This window comes from Bombina bombina, chromosome 4, assembly GCF_027579735.1.
Source record: "Bombina bombina isolate aBomBom1 chromosome 4, aBomBom1.pri, whole genome shotgun sequence".
NCBI classification, from domain to species: domain Eukaryota; kingdom Metazoa; phylum Chordata; class Amphibia; order Anura; family Bombinatoridae; genus Bombina; species Bombina bombina.
The window spans coordinates 550,036,609-550,063,222 of record NC_069502.1 but is presented as its reverse complement, the minus strand read 5'-3'; the positions used below and the strand labels follow the sequence as shown (position 1 = coordinate 550,063,222).

General features: G+C 43.3%; 1 protein-coding gene across 1 annotated transcript in view; it reads right to left on the bottom strand.

Annotated features, from left to right (window-relative positions):
- The window catches only part of LOC128656538 (cytochrome b5 reductase 4), a 1,054,602-nt gene that overhangs the window by 266,355 nt on the left and 761,633 nt on the right, over positions 1 to 26,614 (bottom strand). The gene's annotated exons all lie outside the window — the stretch shown is intronic.

The following is a 26,614-nucleotide window of genomic DNA, read 5'->3' as shown; positions in this document are numbered from 1 at the left end:
GGGGTCTGGGAGCGGCAGTTTAGGGGTTAATGAATTTAATGTAGATTGCGGCGGTGTAGTGGGAGGCAGGATAGGGGTTAATAACTTTAATATAGGTGGCGGTGGGCTCCGGGTGCGGCGTTTTAGGGGTTAAACAATTTATTTGCGGCGGGGTCCGGGATCCGCAGGATAGGGGTTAATAACTTGAATATAGGTGGCGGCGGTGTAGTGGGGGGCAAGATAGGGGGTTAATAGGTATGATGTAGATGGCGGCGGGGTGCGGGAGCGGCGGTTTAGGGGTTAATAGATTTATTATAGTTGCGGCGGGGTCCAGGAGCGGCGGTTTAGGGGGGTAATAACTTTATTTAGTTGTGGGGGGCTCCGGGAGCGGCGGTTTAGGGGGTAAAACAGTGTAGTTTAGTGTGGGTGCTTAGTGACAGGCTATCAAAAAAGCTGCGAAGAAGCCGATGAGCAGCGAGATCGATGACTGTTAGTTAACAACAGTCCGCTGCTCATCGCTCCGTACTTGGTGCGCGGCTTCTTGACAGCTTTTTTGATAACTTTGGCGAACGTATTTAGGTCCGCAGCAGCGATGGTAGGCGAGCTTAGGTGAGCGTATTGGGCCAGCGAATGCAGCTAAGTAGAGGGCTTCATAACTAGAGGCCATAAGCTCAATCCTAGCAGGAAATTTGCACCTAAGCAAATGCTGGCAAGGTTATTGCATCCAAGTTTTGGGTTGCAAATGGAATGTTGATGATTGACTTCCTGCTGCATGGAGAGACGAAAATAGATGACTACTATGCCAACTTGATTGGAATATTGCACAAAGCAATTATAGGTAAGACGCGATAAGTTGTCAGAAGGTGCTGTTCCTTTAAGCCAATGCTCCTGTTTATGAGTCCTTTGTTGTCATGGCTGCAATTGCTAAAAGCCGGATTCAGATTGGTTAATCACACCCCATATTTACCAGTGACTGCTCTCCCATGTTTGAAGGATCCCTTTTTTTTAAAAAAAAGCATTATAAATGTGTGTTAAGGTGAAGTTGGGAATACATTTCAATGACTGGATTATACTTATGTAAATCTATACAAATATATATGTATATTGAAGTTGACCAATGATATGTTAAAGCAGCAATCACCCACTGCAAGTACATAGGTTATGGATAGTATCAATGAGGTAAAGCTGCTTAATATAATTTAAAACAAAGTATAATATTAAAAGGACAGATTTGTGGAAATAAGATATTTTTTCGGGAGGGTGAGGGGGTCCCTACACTATGGAAAAAAAGATATAATACATATAAAATAATAAAAAATAATAATAATTTGTTACTCGCTGACTGGCTGCCAGGAACAAAAAATTACTTGAGCAGTGAGAGGGGGGTGGGTTAGAGAGCTGTTTGGGGCAGTCTAGGAGATGGGAGGGTGAGGAGGTTTCCCTACACTACAGAAAAAAATAAATAAATAAAAAATAAATAAAATCCCTAAACTGCATATTGCCAGTACCTAAGATGGTTGTGACCATTGGGGGGAAGAGAGCTGTTTGAGAGTTATCAGGTTGGGATCAGGGGGTGGGAGGATAATCACTACACTACAGATAAGTTATCTTACAAGTTAACAGATTATTGCCTTCACTGCCAGGAATTTCAGATGTGTGGTAAGCAGCTGCAATTAGCAGTTTTCTAATTTCCAAAAATCAAAGTCAAAGAAGCCATGCATATCTGCTGTTTCTGAACAAAAGGAGATTCCAGAGATGCTTTTACAACTATTTGTCTTTTGACTGCATTATTAGTTCTGTGTAAATAATTTTAGTGAGAAAACCAAAGTTTACAAAAAAGTAAATTTCTCTATATGATCATATTCAGATATACTAAAATGGGTGTAGATCAATACCTTGGGTTGTCTACTTAAATAGTTTTCATACGTAAATAAAAAAAAATTGAAGGCTCCATTTCTGTTTAAACGGAGTGATAACAAAAATGCTAAATTCCTGGTAGCGAAAGGGTTAATGGTTCACACCGGAATTGCTATCACATGAAAATGAGAAAATCTCAGGTTGTAAATAGGATATTTCTAGAATACAGAATGAGATCATTTGCACAGGGAGAATCCAAAGACGAATAAATACAATGATTTCACTCATGTAAAATTAGGCAACAGCAGCGTGTAAATAATCATGTAAGTTAAGAAACTTTCAATGAATTACATCACCATTTGCTGTTTGTTGCTACTATTATGATATAAAACCGGCTAGGTTGCTCAAATAAGATTTAACCTTAAATACAAAACCAAAACACTGATAAGGAATAACTTTATCAAATGTTTTACAAGTATGCATAAGCTCACTGATTGAATAAACTATTTCACTGAGCATTAATCACTATAGAGTGCCCCTAAATGGTCTAATGCAGTGTTTTCCAACTCCAGTCCTTTAACAGGTCAAATATTCAATATATCTTAACTAGAGCACGGGTGAAAAATGGATGGGTGAGCTAATTATTTCACCTGTACTCTAGATAACTTTTTTTTTTTTTCAAAAAAAGATTTATTGAACATAAGTATCAAAAATACAAAGACAGAGTAAACATAGTATCCGAAAAGTTGCGTTAATATATACTTGAACCAGATAGACTCAAAGTCCACCTAGAGTAAAAGGCACAAGGTAGCATGTTTAAGGAGCCCGAATCGGTGGATCCATAAGTCCAAGGGCCCAGTAACAAAAAAGTCTCTGAATACTCTGAATCGTATGCAGTAAAGAAAAGCTTGACATTTTAACATTTTTTAACAATATTTAAATGAACATCAACATATTCCCTCTCTATGTCGGAGAGGGAAAGAGGGAAGAGATACAAATATATAAATAAACATGTGTTACAATCTTTAACGTCTTAAGTACACCGGGGAGAGGAAAAGAGGAGGGAAGTTAAGAAGGGAGGAGAGGGACTTAAGGGGAGGGAGAAGAGGAAAGAAAAAAAACAAAAAAAAAAACAAAGAACTGAGAACTCTATGAATAATTTTAGCAAGAAGTGATTATGAACTGTGTGGGGGGGGGGGGAGGGTCTGCTGGTGGCCAACATCATTTCGTATGTGATCATCTGATTACTTTTGAAATAGTGCAGTTTTTCCATTAATAAGAGGTCCTCTACCGAGGCGCGCCAATCAGTGAGAAAAGGGACATCTTTGGATTTCCAGAGTTTTGGGATAAGCCTCTTAGCTCCTGTGAGCATGATCAAGAGAAGGGCCCGGGTGTGACTGGCTTTAGTGTCTGGGAGGTGTAAGAAAAGCAATGTCTCGGGAGTGTTTGGTATGTGCATGTTTAATTTAGATGATATTTCCTGAAAAAACCCTGTCCAGAAGCTTGCTAAGCTAGGGCATTCCCACCAGATGTGCAAGAGAGTGCCATGCCCTCCACACCCTCTCCAACATGCAGAGTTAGCTGATGGGAAGAGGAGATGTAGTCTTGCTGGAGTGTAGTACCATCTGGTCAGGAGCTTAAGATGTATTTCCTGTATCTTAACAGAGACAGAAGAGCGCTGGGTCATCCTAAACAATTTGAGCCATTCTTCGTCATCTATTATATTGTTAAGGTCCCTATTCCATGCCCTAATGTAAGATGGTAATTGTGTGTCTGGTGGTGTTAGAAGCAATTTATAGATTTTGGAAATCAGTCTCCTAGGTTGACCTCCCCGTGCAGAGTGTCTCAAAGGGAGTCAGATCCCTAAGAAAGTCAGTTTTTTTTCTTGTGGTGTATTAGAAAGTTGGTTAGCTGGTGATACCTCAGCCAGGATGAGAAGACAGCCCCGTATCGTTCACACATATCTTGTTGAGAACGCAACCTACCCCCCTCTAGAGCAAAATACAGGATCCCCTCTCTCAGGCTATACTGGGAACCTAGGCGCCTGCTCAGATCATAATACGGCATCTCAGGGTTATCTATAATAGGTAACATTGGGGAGAAAGAAGAGGATATGTGCACACTAGTAGCAATTAACTTATCCCATTTGTGTAGGGTTTCCGACGTTAGATGGTATTTATGTAAGGTTTTAGGGCGTTTAAGACCCGGGGTCCAAGCAAGAACTCCTACATTATTTGTGCGAAGGATTTGGCCGACTAGTCTAACCCATTGCTTCTGTGAGGTGTTATATGACCATTCGACCAACCGTTGCATTATAATAGCTTTTCTGTACAAAGTTAGATCAGGGAAACCTAATCCTCCTCTGTCGCGGAGCAGATATAGGGTCTTTCTAGGTATTCTCGGTTTAACCCCTGTCCATATAAATTGTTCTATAATTCTCTGTAATTGAGGTAAAAAGTCAGATGGGAGGTGAATTGGGACGGTTTGCATAATGTATAATATGCGTGGTAGTATGTTCATCTTAATTAAGCCTATTTTCCCTAGCCAAGATAAAGACTTAGGTCATCAGTGATATCTTGCCGTAACGTGATATAGTTGTTTTTAAAAAAGTCAGACGGGTTCGTTGAAAGGTAGATACCTAGGTATTTCAGCTTAGATGTTGCTATAGGAACTTTATAATCTGTTTCTAGGAGGTGGATGTGCTCAGCAGGTACGTTTATATTAAGAAGCTCTGATTTAGATAAATTTAGGTGAAAGTTGGAAAGCGCTCCATATTCTTGAATGTCTTTCAGCAAAGCGGGGACAGAGACCTCAACATTCGTGAGAGTGTAGAGGACATCGTCAGCGTACAAAGCTTGTTTGTATTCAGCGTTGCCGACTTTTATCCCCTCGATTTTAGGGTTGTTTCTAACTTTTTGTGCCAAGGCTTCAATCGAGAGGGCGAAGAGTAAAGGGGATAAAGGACACCCCTGTCGTGTTCCATTTGAGATAGAGAAAGTCTCTGATAAGGTGCCGTTTATTCTAACCCTGGCGTTAGGGGCTGAGTATAGGGCAAAGGTCATATTGATAAAGGGATCTCCGAAATTCATCGCTTTCATAGCCTGACGCAGGAATAGCCAATCGACACGGTCGAAGGCCTTCTCTGCGTCAGTTGCAAAGAGAGCCAAAGGTATCCCCTACACCTGCGCGTGATTTATTAACTGGATTACTTTATTAGTGTTATCTCGCGCCTCCCTGCTGGGTATAAAGCCCACCTGATCCGTTGAAATGAGGTTTGGGAGATATTTATTAAGGCGATTGGCTAGAATTTTAGCTAGAATCTTAATATCTAGATTGAGAAGCGATATGGGTCTGAAATTAGCCGGGGAGGTGGGGCGTTTACCCGGCTTCGGGATAACCGTAATGTGTGCCTCAAGCATTGAACTAGCTAGAGAGGGGTTTTCTACCAAGTCACTGAAAAGATGAAGCAACAGTGGACTTAAAGTCTCAGAGAATACTTTATAATATTTGAGCGAAAATCCATCCGGTCCCGGACTTTTCCCACTAGGGAAGTCCTTAAAAGCCCCTGCGAGCTCTTCGGCGGAGATGGGAGCATCTAGGCTGCCTCTCTGCGACTAGTCTAGTCGTGGTAAAGAAAGCGTTTCTAAGTATTGGTCTATCTGAATTCGTTTCGAAGATATGCCTTCCGGGTGGTCATGTGGGTGTGTTACTTGTGTTATATTATATAACGATTTGTAGTATGAGTGAAAGGAGTTTGCTATTTGTTTATTACCCTTCAGGATCGTGCCATCAGGGTTATGTAATATATGCACATGTGCTTTTAGTTGTTTTCTGCGAACAGCTCTGGCCAAAAGCCTGCCCGGCTTATTGCCTCCTTCATAGAATTGCTGTTTTACAGCCAACATCTTTCGTTGGTAAGCTCCCAGGAGAAGTGTATTAAGGTCCTTTCTAGCAACTTCCAATGTTCTCTTAGTGTCTGCATCTAATGGTTTTTTTTATGTACACCTTCCAGCTGCGTTATAGTTTGTAAGAGTTGGACATGTTTTAGTCTATGTTGTTTATTGAGGCGAGCTTTATGTTTAAGGAATTCTCCTCGTATAACACATTTGTGTGCTTCCCAAAAATGTATGAGTGAGGTTTGCGAAGGGTTGTTATGTAATAAGTAGTCGTTCAGAGATTTCTGAATGTCAGATTTAACTATAGGGTCGTTCAATAAAGTCTCGTCTAGTTTCCAAATGTACGACGTCGGTGGAAGGTATGGCCATAAAATAGAACAGGTAACTGGGGCATGGTTTGACTATGTAATGGGGCCGTTCTAGATAACCTTTTAACGCCGTTATGCCGTTCTATTCCATCATAATTACACTGGGCTTTAGTGCCGTTAGGACGAAATAGAACGTCATAACCGATGGCTGTCCTAAAGCCAACGGCGCTTCCATGATGTGATCGCGGTCTGGAGGGCGTGCCTAGCATCACAGGGATGCCCCCTGACCCGATCGCATCATTGAAATATCGCGATCTCGTGCACGATCAAAGGATTTCAATTTGTTTACATCGGAATGTTGTTCCGATGTAGACAAGTTAACCCTGTCATCAAAGGGTTAAACTATAATTAATATCTGTATTGTTAAGGGTCCTGAGGACTGGATTTGTGAAACACTGGTCTAATGAGTGACCTCTCCCAGGACAATTATTACTGTGCAATGCACGTTTGTTTAAACAATAATGCTCAGAACAAAAACAAAATGTATGCTTACCTGATAAATTTATTTCTCTTGTGGTGTATCCAGTCCACTGATTCATCCATTACTTGTGGGATATTCTCCTTCCCAACAGGAAGCTGCAAGAGGATCACCCACAGCAGAGCTGTCTATATAGCTCCTCCCCTAACTGCCACCTCCCAGTCATTCGACCGAAGACAAGCAAAAGAAAGGAGAAACTATAGGGTGCAGTGGTGACTGTAGTTTAAAAATTAAAAAACACCTGTCTTAAAATGACAGGGCGGGCCGTGGACTGGATACACCACAAGAGAAATAAATTTATCAGGTAAGCATAAATTTTGTTTTCTCTTGTAAGGTGTATCCAGTCCACGGATTCATCCATTACTTGTGGGATACCAATACCAAAGCTATAGGACACGGATGAAGGGAGGGACAAGGCAGGCGCTTAAACGGAAGGCACCACTGCATGTAAGACCTTTCTCCCAAAAATAGCCTCCGAAGAAGCAAAAATATCAAATTTGTAGAATTTAGAAAAAGTATGAAGCGAAGACCAAGTCGCCGCCTTACAAATCTGTTCAACAGAAGCCTCATTTTTAAAGCCCCATGTGGAAGCCACCGCTCTAGTGGAATGAGCTGTAATTCTTACAGGAGGCTGCTGGCCAGCAGTCTCATAAGCTAAGCGGATTATACTTCTTAACCAAAAAGAAAGAGAAGTTGCTGAAGCCTTTTGGCCTTTCCTCTGTCCAGAGTAGACAACAAACAATGCAGATGTTTGACGAAAATCTTTAGTAGCTTGTAAATAAAACTTTAAAGCACGAACCACGTCAAGATTGTGTAATAGACGTTCCTTCTTTGAAGAAGGATTAGGACACAGTGACGGAACAACAATCTCTTGATTGATATTATTATTCGATACCACCTTAGGAAGAAACCCAGGTTTTGGTACGCAAAACTACCTTATCTGCATGGAAAATCAGATAAGATGAATCACACTGCAAGGCAAATAACTCTGAAACTCTTCGAGCCGAAGAGATAGCTACCAAGAACAGAACTTTCCAAGATAAAAGCTTGATATCTATGGAATGCAGAGGTTCAAACGGAACCGCTTCAAGAACTTTAAGAACTAAATTTAAACTCCATGGCGGAGCAACAGGTTTAAACACAGGCTTGATTCTAACTAAAGCCTGACAAAACGCCTGAACATCTGGAACATCTGCCAGACGCTTGTGCAAAAGAATAGACAGAGCAGAAATCTGTCCCTTTAAGGAACTAGCTGACAATCCCTTCTCCAATCCTTCTTGGAGAAAAGACAATATCCTTGGATTCACACCAATGAAGATATTTACACCATATCTTATGATAGATTTTCCTGGTGACAGGCTTTCGAGCCTGAATTAAGGTATCAATGACTGACTCGGAAGAACCACATTTTGACAAAATCAAGCGTTCAATCTCCAAGCAGTCAGACGCAGAGAAATTAGATTTGGATGTTTGAAGGGACCTTGAAGTAGAAGGTCCTGCCTCAGCGGCAGAGTCCAAGGTGGAAAGGATGACATGTCCACCAGATCTGCGTACCAAGTCCTGCGTGGCCATGCAAGAGCTATCAAAATCACCGAAGCTCTCTCCTGCTTGATCTTGGCAATCAGACGAGGGAGTAGAGGAAATGGTGGAAACACATAAGCCAGGTTGAAAGACCAAGGCGCTGCTAGAGCATCTATCAGCGCTGCCTTGGGATCCCTGGAACTGAACTCATAACAAGGAAGCTTGGCGTTCTGACGAGACGCCATGAGATCCAGTACTGGTTTGCCCCAAAGTTGAATCAACTGTGCAAACACCTCCGGATGGAGTTCCCACTCCCCCGGATGAAAAGTCTGCCGACTTAGAAAATCCGCCTCCCAGTTCTCTACTCCTGGGATATGGATAGCTGATAGATGGCAAGAGTGAACCTCTGCCCATAGAATTATTTTTGAAACCTCCAACATTGCTAGGGAACTCCTTGTTCCCCCTTGATGGTTGATGTAAGCTAAAGTCGTGAGGTTGTCCGACTGAAATCTGATGAACCTGACCGCAGCTAGCTGAGGCCAAGCCTGAAGAGCATTGAATATCGCTCTTAGTTCCAGAATGTTTATCGGAAGGAGTGTTTCCTCCTGAGTCCACAAGCCCTGAGCCTTCAGGGAGTTCCAGACTGCACCCCAGCCCAGAAGGCTGGCATCTGTCGTTACTATTGTCCAATCTGGCCTGCGGAAGGTCATACCCTTGGACAGATGGACCCGAGATAACCCCCAGAGAAGAGAATCCCTGGTCTCTTGATCCAGATTTAGTAGAGGGGACAAATCTGTGTAATCCCCATTCCACTGACTGAGCATGCAGAGTTGCAGCGGTCTAAGATGTAGGCGGGCAAACGGCAGTGGCGTCACTAGGGGGGGGCGGGCCGCACCCGGGTGACACCCTCCAGGGGGTGACACCAAAAAAAAAAAAATTTTTTTTTTTTTTTTTTTTTTTACATTTTATTGAAATTCAAAGAAATACAATGTTGAGATGCATAGATTATTTTATTAGAGGCTGGCATTTGTGAACATTAGTGGGACTGGGGAAGTTGTAGCCACACAATTTTTTTGCCCCTTGAGCCAGTACTGCAATTTCAACAAATAGTTTTCCTGGCTGCTTTTGCTTGTTTATACTTTGCTCCTCCCCTGCCCAATTTCACTATGAATGTTGTGGGTGTGCCGTGGGGCTTGCAAAGTTGCGCTGCTAGCCTAAACTTGCCTGCCTATCTGTGCTCACTGCTCAGTGACATGCGGCCCAGGGCTGTGCACTGACAGAGTTGGAACAGAGTCAGAGAGCAGAATTTTCATAGTTTGTGCGCCTAAACCTTTTCTTCAGTGATTTATTTTAGAGTGCTCTGTTTATCTTTCATTTGATGTTCTGCTGAGCCAGGGAGCATGAGCTTCATAATTAATGCAGTGCAGTTTACATATTTTGTATGTGTGTGTCTGAGTTTTTGTGTGTCAGTGTTTTTGTGTGTGTGTTTTTGTGTGTGTGCATCTCAGTATGTTTTTAAGTGTGTCTGAGTGTTTGTATGTGTGTTTGCCTGTGTTTTTGTGTGTGTCTGCTTTCTGGGGGGGGGGTGACACCATGACTTACCGCACCGGGTGACACCAACCCTAGTGACGCCACTGGCAAACGGCACTATGTCCATTGCCGCTACCATTAAGCCGATTACTTCCATACACTGAGCCACTGAAGGGCGAGAAGTAGAATAAAGAACACGGCAGGAATTTAGAAGTTTTGACAACCTGGCCTCTGTCAGGTAAATCTTCATTTCTACAGAATCTATCAGAGTTCCTAGGAAGGAAACTCTTGTGAGAGGGGATAGAGAACTTTTTTCTTCATTCACTTTCCACCCATGCGACCTCAGAAATGCCAGAACAATGTCCATGTGAGACCTGGCAACTTGAAAAGTCGACGCCTGTATCAGAATGTCGTCTGAGTAAGGGGCTACTGCTATAGCCCGCGGCCTTAGGACAGCTAGAAGGGACCCTAGAACCTTTGTAAAGATTCTTGGTGCCGTGGCCAACCCGAAGGGAAGAGCCACAAACTGGTAGTGCCTGTATTGACCCTCCTGGATCATAGGAAGGATTGTTCGAATAGTCTCCATCTTGAAGGATGGGACTCTGAGAAATTTGTTTAAGATCTTGAGATCTAAGATTGGTCTGAATGTTCCCTTTTTCTTGGGAACAACAAACAGATTTGAATAAAAGCCCTGTCCCTGTTCCTCCTGCGGAACTGGGTGGATCACTCCCATAACTAGGAGGTCTTGAACACAATGTAAGAATGCTTCTCTCTTTATCTGGTTTGCAGATAAAAGTGAGAGATGAAATCTACCTTTTGGGGGAGAGGATTTGAATTCCAGAAGATAACCCTTGGACACAATTTCCAATGCCCAGGGATCCTGGACATCTCTTGCCCAAGCCTGGGCGAAGATAGAGAGTCTGCGCCCTACTAGATCCGTTTCCGGATCGGGGGCTGCTCCTTCATGCTGTCTTAGAGGCAGCAGCAGGCTTCTTGGCCTGTTTCCCCTTGTTCCAAGCCTGGTTAGGTCTCCAGACCGGCTTAGACTGGGCAAAAGTTCCCTCTTGTTTTGTGTTAGAGGAAGTTGAAGCTGCTCTTGAAGTTTCGAAAGGGCCGAAAACTAGACTGTTTGGTCCTTAATTTGTTGGACCTGTCTTGAGGAAGGGCATGACCTTTTCCTCCAGTGATGTCAGAAATGATCTCCTTCAGTCCAGGCCCGAATAGGATCTGTTCTTTGAAGGGAATGTTGAGAAGTTTAGACTTTGAAGTCACGTCAGCTGACCAGGATTTAAGCCATAGCGCCCTACGCGCCTGAATAGCAAAACCTGAATTTTTAGCCGCTAGCTTAATTAAATAAACAACGGCGTCAGAAACAAATGAATTGGCTAGCTTAAGGGCCCTAAGCTTGTCAATAATATCTTCCAACGGGGTTTCATCCTGTAGAGCCTCCTCTAGGGACTCAAACCAGAAAGCCGCGGCAGCAGTGACTGGGGCAATGCATGCAAGAGGCTGGAGAATAAACCCTTGTTGAATAAAAATTTTCTTAAGGTAACCCTCGAATTTTTTATCCATTGGATCTAGAAAAGCACAACTGTCCTCGACAGGGTTAGTGGTACGCTTAGCTAGAGTAGAAACTGCTCCCTCCACCTTAGGGACCGTCTGCCATAAGTCCTGTGTAGCGGCGTCTATAGGAAACATCTTTTTTAAAAACAGGAGGGGGAGAGAACGGTACACCTGGTCTATCCCATTCCTTAGTAATAATTTCAGAAAACCTTTTAGGGATTGGAAAAAACATCAGTGTAAGTAGGTACTGCATAGTATTTATCCAATCTACAAAATTTCTCTGGGACTACAATAGTGTCACAGTCGTCCAGAGTTGCTAAAACCTCCCTGAGCAATACGCGGAGGTGTTCAAGCTTAAATTTAAATGTAGACATATCAGAATCAGATTGAAGTATCTTCCCTGAATCAGAAAAATCACCCACAGATTGAAGCTCCCCTGCTTCAGCTTCATTATATTGTGAGGGTGTATCAGAGATAGCTACTAAAGCGTCAGAGAGCTCTGTATTTATTCTAGACCCAGAGCTGTCTCGCTTTCCTTGCAATCCTGGCAGTTTAGATAATACCTCTGTAAGGGTATGATTCATAATTGCCGCCATGTCTTGCAAGGTATATGCAATGGGCGCGCTAGATGTACTTGGCGTCCCCTGAGCGGGATTTATAGGATCTGACACGTGGGGAGAGTTAGGCGGCATAACTTCCTCCTTGTCAATTTCTTCTGGTGATAAATTTTAACGCCAGAATATGGTCTTTGTAATCTATAGTAAAATCAGTGCATTTGGTACACATTCTAAGAGGGGAGTCCACAATGGCTTCTAAACATAATGAACAATGAGTTTCCTCTATGTCAGACATGTTTAAACAGACTAGTAATGAGACCAGCAAGCTTGGAAAACACTTTAATAACTGTGAACAAGCAGAAAATAAAAACGGTACTGTGCCTTTAAGAGAAAAAAACAATCACAGAAACTGCTAAAATAGTGAAAAAAGCAGTAAATCTTACGAAATTTTTACAGTGTGTATAATAGGCTGAAAGAGCATTGCACCCACTTACAAATGGATGATTAACCCCTTAGTTTCAAAACCGGATCAAAAAAACGATATAAACGTTTTTAAACAGTCACAACAAACTGCCACAGCTCTACTGTTGCCCTACCTGCCCATACAACGACTTTGGAAGGCACAAAAACCCCTTAGAGAGGTCCTATATGTTCAGGGGACTCCATCAGGGAAGCTGGATGTCTCAAGCGGCAAAAACTAATGGAAAATAGGCTCCTCCCAACCTGTACTCACAGTGAGAGGGCCTTAAAAAACTATCCCTAGGCAAAATCTAGTCAGCCATGTGGAAAAACTGGGCCCCAGAATAAAGTTTTATCACCACTATGAAATAAACGTTTATACACCTCAAGCAAACGTTATATCTATTCAGTAATGTGAGTAAATAATAAAAATATTACCCTTTACAGCAAGCATGATACCAGTCGTTATTAAATAACTGTAATCAGGCTTACCTTAAATAAATCCGGTATTGTCAGCATTTTCTAGCTTATCATTTCTCTAGAAAAATTTAAAACTGCAAATACCTCAGAGCAGGAGACCCTGCACGCTATTCCCCCAGCTGAAGTTACCCATCTCTTCAGTTATGTGTGAGAACAGCAATGGATCTTAGTTACAACCTGCTAAGATCATCAAAGACCACAGGCAGACTCTTCTTCAACTTTCTGCCTGAGGCTAAAATAGTACAACTCCGGTACCATTTGAAAATAACAAACTTTTGATTGAAGATAAACTACATTAATGCACCACATCTCTCTAGCTGCTTCCCTTGTCGAGAGCTGCAAGAGAATGACTGGGAGGTGGCAGTTAGGGGAGGAGCTATATAGACAGCTCTGCTGTGGGTGATCCTCTTGCAGCTTCCTGTTGGGAAGGAGAATATCCCACAAGTAATGGATGAATCCGTGGACTGGATACACCTTACAAGAGAAATGATAATCTAATAGCACTTTATTATATGAATATGTAGTTTGCATAAAAACATACAACTAAATAATTCATTAATACATTGGCCTACATGTATCAATTGCTGGAAGGACAAAGTAAGGTGTCCTTAGATCAGAATAATTTATCTCTGCTATCCTTGAGGTAGCAGAGAGACTATGTTTAGTCATTTTGAAACAATTTTAAAGAAAATAACTACAACCAGTAGCTTTGGCAATGAAATGTTAATAACACTGCATAGGCTGTCACTAGTGTAGCTTGTGCCTTATTTGCCAATTACTGATATTATCTCAAAACAATATCGCTAACATGTTGACCAATGTTAGTGATGCCAGATAAATCATATTTTTTTCTATGTAACTATTCAGTTGTCATGTAGATTGCTTGTGAAATCAGCTATCAGTGTAAATATTAGCTTGAATGCTTAACCATAGCTAATTCACATAATTGGGCTCTGAAATGTATTTGTATTAAATTTAAAGTTAGATTACATAAATATTTTGCTATTGCTAATATGCAAATGGAGGTCCCCATTCCAATCAATTTGAATTCCTATGGAACGTGCATTGCATTTTTTGTAGGGTTTTCAATAGCAAAACCATTCTAAAAATATTGGAAAAACGTGCAATAAGACTTTTATCAAAAGCTTTTTAAATGTAAGTAGTCATGTAAATATTGTTTTTACTAGTTAAAACAGAATTTATGTTTACCTGATAAATTACTTTCTCCAACGGTGTGTCCGGTCCACGGCGTCATCCTTACTTGTGGGATATTCTCTTCCCCAACAGGAAATGGCAAAGAGCCCAGCAAAGCTGGTCACATGATCCCTCCTAGGCTCCGCCTACCCCAGTCATTCGACCGACGTTAAGGAGGAATATTTGCATAGGAGAAACCATATGGTACCGTGGTGACTGTAGTTAAAGAAAATAAATTATCAGACCTGATTAAAAAAACCAGGGCGGGCCGTGGACCGGACACACCGTTGGAGAAAGTAATTTATCAGGTAAACATAAATTCTGTTTTCTCCAACATAGGTGTGTCCGGTCCACGGCGTCATCCTTACTTGTGGGAACCAATACCAAAGCTTTAGGACACGGATGAAGGGAGGGAGCAAATCAGGTCACCTAAATGGAAGGCACCACGGCTTGCAAAACCTTTCTCCCAAAAATAGCCTCAGAAGAAGCAAAAGTATCAAACTTGTAAAATTTGGTAAAAGTGTGCAGTGAAGACCAAGTCGCTGCCCTACATATCTGATCAACAGAAGCCTCGTTCTTGAAGGCCCATGTGGAAGCCACAGCCCTAGTGGAATGAGCTGTGATTCTTTCGGGAGGCTGCCGTCCGGCAGTCTCGTAAGCCAATCTGATGATGCTTTTAATCCAAAAAGAGAGAGAGGTAGAAGTTGCTTTTTGACCTCTCCTTTTACCGGAATAAACAACAAACAAGGAAGATGTTTGTCTAAAATCCTTTGTAGCATCTAAATAGAATTTTAGAGCGCGAACAACATCCAAATTGTGCAACAAACGTTCCTTCTTCGAAACTGGTTTCGGACACAGAGAAGGTACGATAATCTCCTGGTTAATGTTTTTGTTAGAAACAACTTTTGGAAGAAAACCAGGTTTAGTACGTAAAACCACCTTATCTGCATGGAACACCAGATAAGGAGGAGAACACTGCAGAGCAGATAATTCTGAAACTCTTCTAGCAGAAGAAATTGCAACTAAAAACAAAACTTTCCAAGATAATAACTTAATATCAACGGAATGCAAGGGTTCAAACGGAACCCCCTGAAGAACTGAAAGAACTAAATTGAGACTCCAAGGAGGAGTCAAAGGTTTGTAAACAGGCTTAATTCTAACCAGAGCCTGAACAAAAGCTTGAACATCTGGCACAGCGGCCAGCTTTTTGTGAAGTAACACAGACAAGGCAGAAATCTGTCCCTTCAGGGAACTTGCAGATAAACCTTTTTCCAATCCTTCTTGAAGGAAGGATAGAATCCTAGGAATCTTAACCTTGTCCCAAGGGAATCCTTTAGATTCACACCAACAGATATATTTTTTCCAAATTTTGTGGTAAATCTTTCTAGTTACAGGCTTTCTGGCCTGAACAAGAGTATCGATAACAGAATCTGAGAACCCTCGCTTCGATAAGATCAAGCGTTCAATCTCCAAGCAGTCAGCTGGAGTGAAACCAGATTCGGATGTTCGAACGGACCCTGAACAAGAAGGTCTCGTCTCAAAGGTAGCTTCCAAGGTGGAGCCGATGACATATTCACCAGATCTGCATACCAAGTCCTGCGTGGCCACGCAGGAGCTATCAAGATCACCGACGCCCTCTCCTGATTGATCCTGGCTACCAGCCTGGGGATGAGAGGAAACGGCGGGAACACATAAGCTAGTTTGAAGGTCCAAGGTGCTACTAGTGCATCCACTAGAGCCGCCTTGGGATCCCTGGATCTGGACCCGTAGCAAGGAACTTTGAAGTTCTGACGAGAGGCCATCAGATCCATGTCTGGAATGCCCCACAGCTGAGTGACTTGGGCAAAGATTTCCGGATGGAGTTCCCACTCCCCCGGATGCAATGTCTGACGACTCAGAAAATCCGCTTCCCAATTTTCCACTCCTGGGATGTGGATAGCAGACAGGTGGCAGGAGTGAAACTCCGCCCATAGAATGATTTTGGTCACTTCTTCCATCGCCAGGGAACTCCTTGTTCCCCCCTGATGGTTGATGTACGCAACAGTTGTCATGTTGTCTGATTGAAACCGTATGAACTTGGCCCTCGCTAGCTGAGGCCAAGCCTTGAGAGCATTGAATATCGCTCTCAGTTCCAGAATATTTATCGGTAGAAGAGATTCTTCCCGAGACCAAAGACCCTGAGCTTTCAGGGATCCCCAGACCGCGCCCCAGCCCATCAGACTGGCGTCGGTCGTGACAATGACCCACTCTGGTCTGCGGAATGTCATCCCTCGTGACAGGTTGTCCAGGGACAGCCACCAACGGAGTGAGTCTCTGGTCCTCTGATTTACTTGTATCTTCGGAGACAAGTCTGTATAGTCCCCATTCCACTGACTGAGCATGCACAGTTGTAATGGTCTTAGATGAATGCGTGCAAAAGGAACTATGTCCATTGCCGCTACCATCAACCCGATCACTTCCATGCACTGAGCTATGGAAGGAAGAGGAACGGAATGAAGTATCCGACAAGAGTCTAGAAGTTTTGTTTTTCTGGCCTCTGTCAGAAAAATCCTCATTTCTAAGGAGTCTATTATGGTTCCCAAGAAGGGAACCCTTGTTGACGGAGATAGAGAACTCTTTTCCACGTTCACTTTCCATCCGTGAGATCTGAGAAAGGCCAGGACAATGTCCGTGTGAGCCTTTGCTTGAGGAAGGGACGACGCTTGAATCAGAATGTCGTCCAAGTAAGGTACTACAGCAATGCCCCTTGGTCTTAGCACAGCTAGAAGGGACCCTAGTACCTTTGTGAAAATCCTTGGAGCAGTGGCTAATCCGAAAGGAAGCGCCACGAACTGGTAATGTTTGTCCAGGAATGCGAACCTCAGGAACCGATGATGTTCCTTGTGGATAGGAATATGTAGATACGCATCCTTTAAATCCACCGTGGTCATGAATTGACCTTCCTGGATGGAAGGAAGAATTGTTCGAATGGTTTCCATCTTGAACGATGGAACCTTGAGAAACTTGTTTAAGATCTTGAGATCTAAGATTGGTCTGAACGTTCCCTCTTTCTTGGGAACTATAAACAGATTGGAGTAGAACCCCATCCCTTGTTCTCTTAATGGAACAGGATGAATCACTCCCATTTTTAACAGGTCTTCTACACAATGTAAGAATGCCTGTCTTTTTATGTGGTCTGAAGACAACTGAGACCTGTGGAACCTCCCCCTTGGGGGAAGTCCCTTGAATTCCAGAAGATAACCTTGGGAGACTATTTCTAGCGCCCAAGGATCCAGAACATCTCTTGCCCAAGCCTGAGCGAAGAGAGAGAGTCTGCCCCCCACCAGATCCGGTCCCGGATCGGGGGCCAACATTTCATGCTGTCTTGGTAGCAGTGGCAGGTTTCTTGGCCTGCTTTCCCTTGTTCCAGCCTTGCATTGGTCTCCAAGCTGGCTTGGCTTGAGAAGAATTACCCTCTTGCTTAGAGGACGTAGCACCTTGGGCTGGTCCGTTTCTACGAAAGGGACGAAAATTAGGTTTATTTTTTGCCTTGAAAGGCCGATCCTGAGGAAGGGCGTGGCCCTTACCCCCAGTGATATCAGAGATAATCTCTTTCAAGTCAGGGCCAAACAGCGTTTTCCCCTTGAAAGGAATGTTAAGTAGCTTGTTCTTGGAAGACGCATCAGCCGACCAAGATTTCAACCAAAGCGCTCTGCGCGCCACAATAGCAAACCCAGAATTCTTAGCCGCTAACCTAGCCAATTGCAAAGTGGCGTCTAGGGTGAAAGAATTAGCCAATTTGAGAGCATTGATTCTGTCCATAATCTCCTCAAAAGGAGGAGAATCACTATCGACCGCCTTTATCAGCTCATCGAACCAGAAACATGCGGCTGTAGCGACAGGGACAATGCATGAAATTGGTTGTAGAAGGTAACCCTGCTGAACAAACATCTTTTTAAGCAAACCTTCTAATTTTTTATCCATAGGATCTTTGAAAGCACAACTATCCTCTATGGGTATAGTGGTGCGTTTGTTTAAAGTGGAAACCGCTCCCTCGACCTTGGGGACTGTCTGCCATAAGTCCTTTCTGGGGTCGACCATAGGAAACAATTTTTTAAATATGGGGGGAGGGACGAAAGGAATACCGGGCCTTTCCCATTCTTTATTAACAATGTCCGCCACCCGCTTGGGTATAGGAAAAGCTTCTGGGAGCCCCGGCACCTCTAGGAACTTGTCCATTTTACATAGTTTCTCTGGGATGACCAACTTGTCACAATCATCCAGAGTGGATAATACCTCCTTAAGCAGAATGCGGAGATGTTCCAACTTAAATTTAAATGCAATCACATCAGGTTCAGCTTGTTGAGAAATGTTCCCTGAATCAGTAATTTCTCCCTCAGACAAAACCTCCCTGGCCCCATCAGACTGGGTTAGGGGCCCTTCAGAAATATTATTATCAGCGTCGTCATGCTCTTCAGTATCTAAAACAGAGCAGTCGCGCTTACGCTGATAAGTGTTCATTTTGGCTAAAATGTTTTTGACAGAATTATCCATTACAGCCGTTAATTGTTGCATAGTAAGGAGTATTGGCGCGCTAGATGTACTAGGGGCCTCCTGAGTGGGCAAGACTCGTGTAGACGAAGGAGGGAATGATGCAGTACCATGCTTACTCCCCTCACTTGAGGAATCATCTTGGGCATCATTGTCATTGTCACATAAATCACATTTATTTAAATGAATAGGAATTCTGGCTTCCCCACATTCAGAACACAGTCTATCTGGTAGTTCAGACATGTTAAACAGGCATAAACTTGATAACAAAGTACAAAAAACGTTTTAAAATAAAACCGTTACTGTCACTTTAAATTTTAAACTGAACACACTTTATTACTGCAATTGCGAAAAAACATGAAGGAATTGTTCAAAATTCACCAAATTTTCACCACAGTGTCTTAAAGCCTTAAAAGTATTGCACACCAAATTTGGAAGCTTTAACCCTTAAAATAACGGAACCGGAGCCGTTTTGAACTTTAACCCCTTTACAGTCCCTGGTATCTGCTTTGCTGAGACCCAACCAAGCCCCAAGGGGAATACGATACCAAATGACGCCTTCAGAAAGTCTTTTCTAAGTATCAGAGCTCCTCTCACATGCGACTGCATGCCATGCCTCTCAAAAACAAGTGCGCAACACCGGCGCGAAAATGAGGCTCTGCCTATGCTTTGGGAAAGCCCCTAAAGAATAAGGTGTCTAAAACAGTGCCTGCCGATATTATTATATCAAAATACCCAGATAAAATGATTCCTCAAGGCTAAATATGTGTTAATAATCAATCGATTTAGCCCAGAAAAAGTCTACAGTCTTAATAAGCCCTTTTTGAAGCCCTTATTTACGATCGTAATAAACATGGCTTACCGGATCCCATAGGGAAAATGACAGCTTCCAGCATTACATCGTCTTGTTAGAATGTGTCATACCTCAAGCAGCAAGAGACTGCTCACTGTTCCCCCAACTGAAGTTAATTGCTCTCAACAGTCCTGTGTGGAACAGCCATGGATTTTAGTGACGGTTGCTAAAATCATTTTCCTCATACAAACAGAAATCTTCATCTCTTTTCTGTTTCTGAGTAAATAGTACATACCAGCACTATTTCAAAATAACAAACTCTTGATTGAATAATAAAAACTACAGTTAAACACTAAAAAACTCTAAGCCATCTCCGTGGAGATGTTGCCTGTACAACGGCAAAGAGAATGACTGGGGTAGGCGGAGCCTAGGAGGGATCATGTGACCAGCTTTGCTGGGCTCTTTGCCATTTCCTGTTGGGGAAGAGAATATCCCACAAGTAAGGATGACGCCGTGGACCGGACACACCTATGTTGGAGAAATCTATTTTAATTGTGCTTAACCCTGTAAGGACAAGGAATTTCAGATAAAAACTTGCCCAAAACATCAGAGAAGTTGTATAATTTTTGCTCTCACTCCATTTAAACAGAAAGAGCCTTGGTTTATGATTTACATAGATTTTGACGGCAGATAAGAGCCATAGCAGGGATAGACAAGGTGTCCGAACACAGACACTGGTGTACGTGACTGGCCCTTGCAGTGTCCGCCAACCATTTTGCGGCATGGAGGGAGGACACAGTGTTAGACTGTTGGTGTGTGTGACAGTGTGCAAGAGTGTGTGTGTGAAAGGCTGAGGCTGTGAGACAGTGTGTGTGTGACAGTGTTCAAAGAGCCATAGCAGGGATAGGCAAGGTGTCCGAACACAGACACTGGTGTACGTGACTGGCCCTTGCAGTGTCCGCCAACCATTTTGCGGCATGGAGGGAGGACACAGTGTTAGACTGTTGGTGTGTGTGACAGTGTGCAAGAGTGTGTGTGTGAAAGGCTGAGGCTGTGAGACAGTGTGTGTGTGACAGTGTTCAAAGAGCCATAGCAGGGATAGGCAAGGTGTCCGAACACGGACACTGGTGTACGTGACTGGCCCTTGCAGTGCCCGCCAACCATTTTGCGGCATGGAGGGAGGACACAGTGTTAGACTGTGAGTGTGTGTGACAGTGTGCAAGAGTGTGTGTGAAAGGCTAAGGCTGTGAGACAGTGTGTGTGACAGTGTTCAAAAGAGTGAGCCAGAGTGTGAGACTGTGTGTGTGACAGTGTGAGACAGCAAAAGTGTATGTGTGTGACTAAAGGTATGTGCAAGAGTGTGGGTGTGTGTATAAGACTGTGAGGGTGTGTGTGTGGGTGATAGTGTGCAATCGATAGCATGCAATCAAATGTGTGTGTGTGTAAGTGAGAGAGACTATGATGGTATGTGTGTGACAGTGTGTAAGCAGATGTGGGTGAGAGACTGTGATGATGTGTGTGATACAGAGTGTGCGATCGAGTGTGTGAGACTGATCTAGCATAGCCTATACCTACCCCTTGCATGTTTAAACTCCTTCACTGTCCCTACCACCTCTGCTGGATGGCTTTTCCAAAATGCATCCACTACCCTCTCGGTAAAGAGAGTGTTTTTTGATGTTCTTCATTTGAAATATACCTTAGTGTCCTTCACTCAGGTCTGTACTTTGGAAAATGTACACCACAGTCTTGGTGAATGCCTATCCCTGGCCATAGGCCCAGCAAGTCTACCCGCTATTTCCTAAAAATATAAACTTATCTAGTTGGTAGGTTAACCTTATGCTTATCCTAGGCATTCTTAAATTACCCCACAGTGTTTGTCATTGCCACCACTTGTGGAAGTTCAGTCCATGAATCACCCTTTCTGTAAAGAATTGCTTAATCAAATTACTTCTGAATATACTACCCTTCAGCTTGAGATCATGACCCCTTGTTCTTGAATTTTTCTTTTTATGAAAAAACATAATTTATGCTTACCTGATAAATTTATTTCTTTTGTAGTGTATCCAGTCCACTGATCATCCATTACTTGTGGGATATTCTCCTTCCCAACAGGAAGTTGCAAGAGGATCACCCACAGCAGAGCTGCTATATAGCTCCTCCCCTAACTGTCATATCCAGTCATTCGACCGAAAACAAACAGAGAAAGGAGAAACCATAGGGTGCAGTGGTGACTGTAGTTTAATTAAAATTTAGACCTGCCTTAAAAGGACAGGGCGGGCCATGGACTGGATACACTACAAGAGAAATAAATTTATCAGGTAAGCATAAATTATGTTTTCTCTTGTTAAGTGTATCCAGTCCACGGATCATCCATTACTTGTGGGATACCAATACCAAAGCTAAAGTACACGTATGATGGGAGGGACAAGGCAGGATTAAGCGGAAGGAACCACTGCCTGAAGAACCTTTCTCCCAAACACAGCCTCCGAAGAAGCAAAAGTATCAAATTTGTAAAATTTTGAAAAAGTGTGAAGCAAAGACCAAGTCGCAGCCTTGCAAATCTGTTCAACAGAGGCCTCATTTTTGAAGGCCCAGGTGGAAGCCACAGCTCTAGTAGAATGAGCTGTAATCCTTTCAGGGGGCTGCTGTCCAGCAGTCTCATAGGCTAGGCTTATTACGCTCCGAAGCCAAAAGGAAAGAGAGGTTGCCGAAGCTTTTTGACCTCTCCTCTGTCCAGAGTAAACGACAAACAGGAAAGATGTTTGACGAAAATCCTTAGTAGCTTGTAAGTAAAACTTCAAGGCACGGACTACGTCCAGATTATGTAAAAGACGTTCCTTCTTTGAAGAAGGATTAGGGCACAACGATGGAACAAGAATCTCTTGATTGATATTCTTGTTAGAAACCACCTTAGGTAAAAACCCAGGTTTGGTACGCAGAACTATCTTATCTGCATGAAAAATCAGATAGGGAGAATCACATTGTAAGGCAGATAGCTCAGAGACTCTCCGAGCCGAGGAAATAGCCATCAAAAACAGAACTTTCCAAGATAAAAGTTTAATATCAATGGAATGAAGGGGTTCAAACGGAACTCCTTGAAGAACCTTAAGAACCAAGTTTAAGCTTCATGGGGGAGCAACAGGTTTAAACACAGGCTTAAATCTAACCAAAGCCTGGCAAAATGCCTGGACGTCTGGAACCTCTGCCAGACGCTTGTGCAAAAGAATAGACAGAGCAGAAATCTGTCCCTTTAAGGAACTAGCTGATAATCCTTTGTCCAAGCCCTCTTGGAGAAAAGACAATATTCTAGGAATCCTAACTTTACTCCATGAGTAAGTCTTGGATTCACACCAATAAAGATATTTACTCCATATCTTGTGGTAGATTTTCCTGGTAACAGGCTTTCGTGCCTGTATTAAAGTATCAATGACTGACTCGGAGAAGCCACGCTTTGATAGAATCAAGCGTTCAATCTCCATGCAGTCAGTCTCAGAGAAATTAGATTTGGATGATTGAAAGGACCTTGTATCAGAAGGTCCTGTCTTAGAGGCAGAGTCCATGGTGGAAAGGATGACATGTTCACTAGGTCTGCATACCAAGTCCTGCGTGGCCACGCAGGTGCTATCAGAATCACTGATGCTCTCTCCTGTTTGATTTTGGCAATCAGTCGAGGGAGCAGAGGAAACGGTGGAAACACATAAGCCAGGTTGAAGAACCAAGGCGCTGCTAGCGCATCTATCAGCGTCGCTTCTGGGTCCCTGGACCTGGATCCGTAACAAGGAAGCTTGGCGTTCTGGCGAGACGCCATGAGATCCAACTCTGGTTTGCCCCAACGATAAATCAACTGAGCAAACACCTCCGGATGGAGTTCCCACTCCCCCGGATGGAAAGTCTGACGACTTAGAAAATCCGCCTTCCAGTTCTCCACGCCTGGGATATGGATTGCTGACAGGTGGCAAGAGTGGTACTCTGCCCAGCGAATTATTTTTGAGACTTCTAACATCGCTAGGGAACTCCTGGTTCCCCCTTGATGGTTGATGTAAGCCACAGTCGTGATGTTGTCCGACTGAAATCTGATGAACCTCAGTGTTGCTAACTGAGGCCAAGCTAGAAGAGCATTGAATATCGCTCTTAACTCCAGAATATTTATTGGAAGGAGTTTCTCCTCCTGAGTCCACGATCCCTGTGCCTTCAGGGAATTCCAGACTGCACCCCAACCTAGAAGGCTGGCATCTGTGGTTACAATTGTCCAATCTGGCCTGCGAAAGGTCATACCCTTGGACAGGTGTACCCGAGACAACCACCAGAGAAGAGAATCTCTGGTCTCTTGATCCAGATTTAGCAGAGGGGACAAATCTGTGTAATCCCCATTCCACTGACTCAGCATGCATAATTGCAACGGTCTGAGATGAAGGCGCGCAAATGGCACTATGTCCATTGCCGCTACCATTAAGCCGATTACCTCCATACACTGAGCTACCGAAGGGCGCGGAATGGAGTGAAGAACAAGGCAAGCATTTAGAAGTTTTGATAACCTGGACTCCGTCAGGTAAATTTTCATTTCTACAGAATCTAAGAAGGAGACTCTTGTGAGTGGGGATAGAGAACTATTTTCCTCGTTTACTTTCCACCCGTGCGACCACAGAAATGCCAGAACTATCTCTGTATGAGACTTGGCAACTTGAAAGCTTGACGTCTGTATCAGGATGTCATCTAGATACGGAGCCACCGCTATGCCTCGCGGTCTTAGAACCGCCAGAAGTGAGCCCAGAACCTTTGTAAAGATTCTCGGGGCTGTAGCCAACCCGAAGGGAAGAGCTACAAATTGGTAATGCCTGTCTAGAAAGGCAAACCTTAGAAACCGATGATGATCTTTGTGAATCGGTATGTGAAGGTAGGCATCCTTTAAGTCCACTGTGGTCATGTACTGACCTTCTTGGATCATGGGTAGGATGGTCTGAATAGTTTCCATTTTGAAAGATGGAACTCTGAGGAATTTGTTTAAGATCTTTAGATCCAAAATTGGTCTGAAGGTTCCCTCTTTTTTGGGAACCACAAACAGAATTGAATAAAAACCCTGTCCTTGTTCCGTCCGCGGAACTGGATGGATCACTCCCATAACTAGGAGGTCTTGCACACAGCGTAGGAATGCCTCTTTCTTTATCTGATTTGCAGATAGCCTTGAAAGATGAAATCTCCCTTGTGGAGGGGAAGCTTTGAAGTCCAGAAGATATCCCTGAGATATGATCTCCAACGCCCAGGGATCCTGAATCGCCCACGCCTGGGCGAAGAGAGAAAGTCTGCCCCCTACTAGATCCGTCGCCGGATAGGGGGCCGTTCCTTCATGCTGTCTTAGAGGCAGCAGCAGGCTTTCTGGCCTGCTTGCCTTTGTTCCAGGACTGGTTAGATTTCCATGCCTGCTTAGATTGAGCAAAAGTTCCCTCTTGTTTTGAAGCGGAGGAAGTTGATGCTGCACCTGCCTTGAAATTTCGAAAGGCACGAAAATTAGACCGTTTGGCCTTTGCTTTGGCCCTGTCCTGAGGAAGGGTGTGACCCTTACCTCCAGTAATGTCAGCAATAATTTCCTTCAAACCAGGCCTGAATAAGGTCTGCCCCTTGAAAGGAATGTTGAGTAATTTAGACTTCGAAGTCACGTCAGCTGACCAGGATTTAAGCCATAGCGCCCTACGCGCCTGGATGGCGAATCCGGAATTCTTAGCCGTTAGTTTAGTCAAATGAACAATGGCATCAGAAACAAATGAGTTAGCTAGCTTAAGTGTTCTAAGCTTGTCAATAATTTCAGTCAATGGCGCTGTATGGATGGCCTCTTCCAGGGCCTCAAACCAGAATGCCGCCGCGGCCGTGACAGGCGCAATGCATGCAAGGGGCTGTAAAATAAAACCTTGTTGAATAAACATTTTCTTAAGGTAACCCTCCAATTTTTTATCCATTGGATCTGAAAAAGCACAACTGTCCTCAACCGGGATAGTAGTACGGTTTGCTAAAGTAGAAACTGCTCCCTCCACCTTAGGGACCGTCTGCCATAAGTCCTGTGTAGTGGCGTCTATTGGAAACATTTTTCTAAATATAGGAGGTGGGGAAAAAGGCACCCCCGGTCTATCCCACTCCTTGCTAATAATTTCTGTAAGCCTTTTAGGTATAGGAAAAACATCATTACACACCGGTACCGCATAGTATTTATCCAGCCTACACAATTTCTCTGGTACTGCAACTGTGTTACAGTCATTCAGAGCAGCTAATACCTCCCCAAGCAACACACGGAGGTTCTCAAGCTTAAATTTAAAATTAGAAATCTCTGAATCAGGTTTCCCCGAATCAGAGATGTCACCCACAGACTGAAGCTCTCCGTCCTCATGATCTGCATATTGTGACGCAGTATCAGACATGGCCCTTACAGCATCTGCGCGCTCTGTATTTCTCCTAACCCCAGAGCAATCGCGCTTGCCTCTTAATTCAGGCAACCTGGATAATACCTCTGACAGGGTATTATTCATGATTGCAGCCATGTCCTGCAAGGTAATCGCTATGGGCGTCCCTGATGTAATTGGCACCATATTAGCGTGCATCCCCTGAGCGGGAGGCGAAGGGTCTGACACGTGGGGAGAGTTAGTCGGCATAACTTCCCCCTCGTCAGAATCTTCTGGTGATATTTCTTTTATAGTTAAAGACTGATCTTTACTGTTTAAGGTGAAATCAATACATTTAGTACACATTCTCCTATGGGGCTCCACCATGGCTTTCAAACATAATGAACAAGTAGTTTCCTCTGTGTCAGACATGTTTAAACAGACTAGCAATGAGACTAGCAAGCTTGGAAAACACTTTAAACAAGTTTACAAGCAATATAAAAAACGTAACTGCACCTTTAAGAAACACAAATTTTGTCAAAATTTGAAATAACAGTGAAAAAAGGCAGTTACACTAACAAAATTTTTACAGTGTATGTAACAAGTTAGCAGAGCATTGCACCCACTTGCAAATGGATGATTAACCCCTTAATACCCAAAACTGAATAATAAAAGACAAAAACGTTTTTTTTTTTTTTTCTTTCAAACAGTCACAACAACTGCCACAGCTCTACTGTGGCTTTTTACCTCCCTCAAAAACGACTTTGAAGCCTTTTGAGCCCTCCAGAGATGTCCTGGATCATGCAGAGGGAAGCTGAATGTCTCTGTCAGTATTTTTATCTGCACAGAAAATCACTAAAAAAGGCCCCTCCCACTCATATTACAACAGTGGAAAGCCTAAGGAAACTGTTACTAGGCAAAATTCAAGCCAGCCATGTGGAAAAAAACTAGGCCCCAATAAGTTTTATCACCAAATACATATAAAAACGATTAAACATGCCAGCAAACGTTTTATATTACATTTTCATAAGAGTATGTATC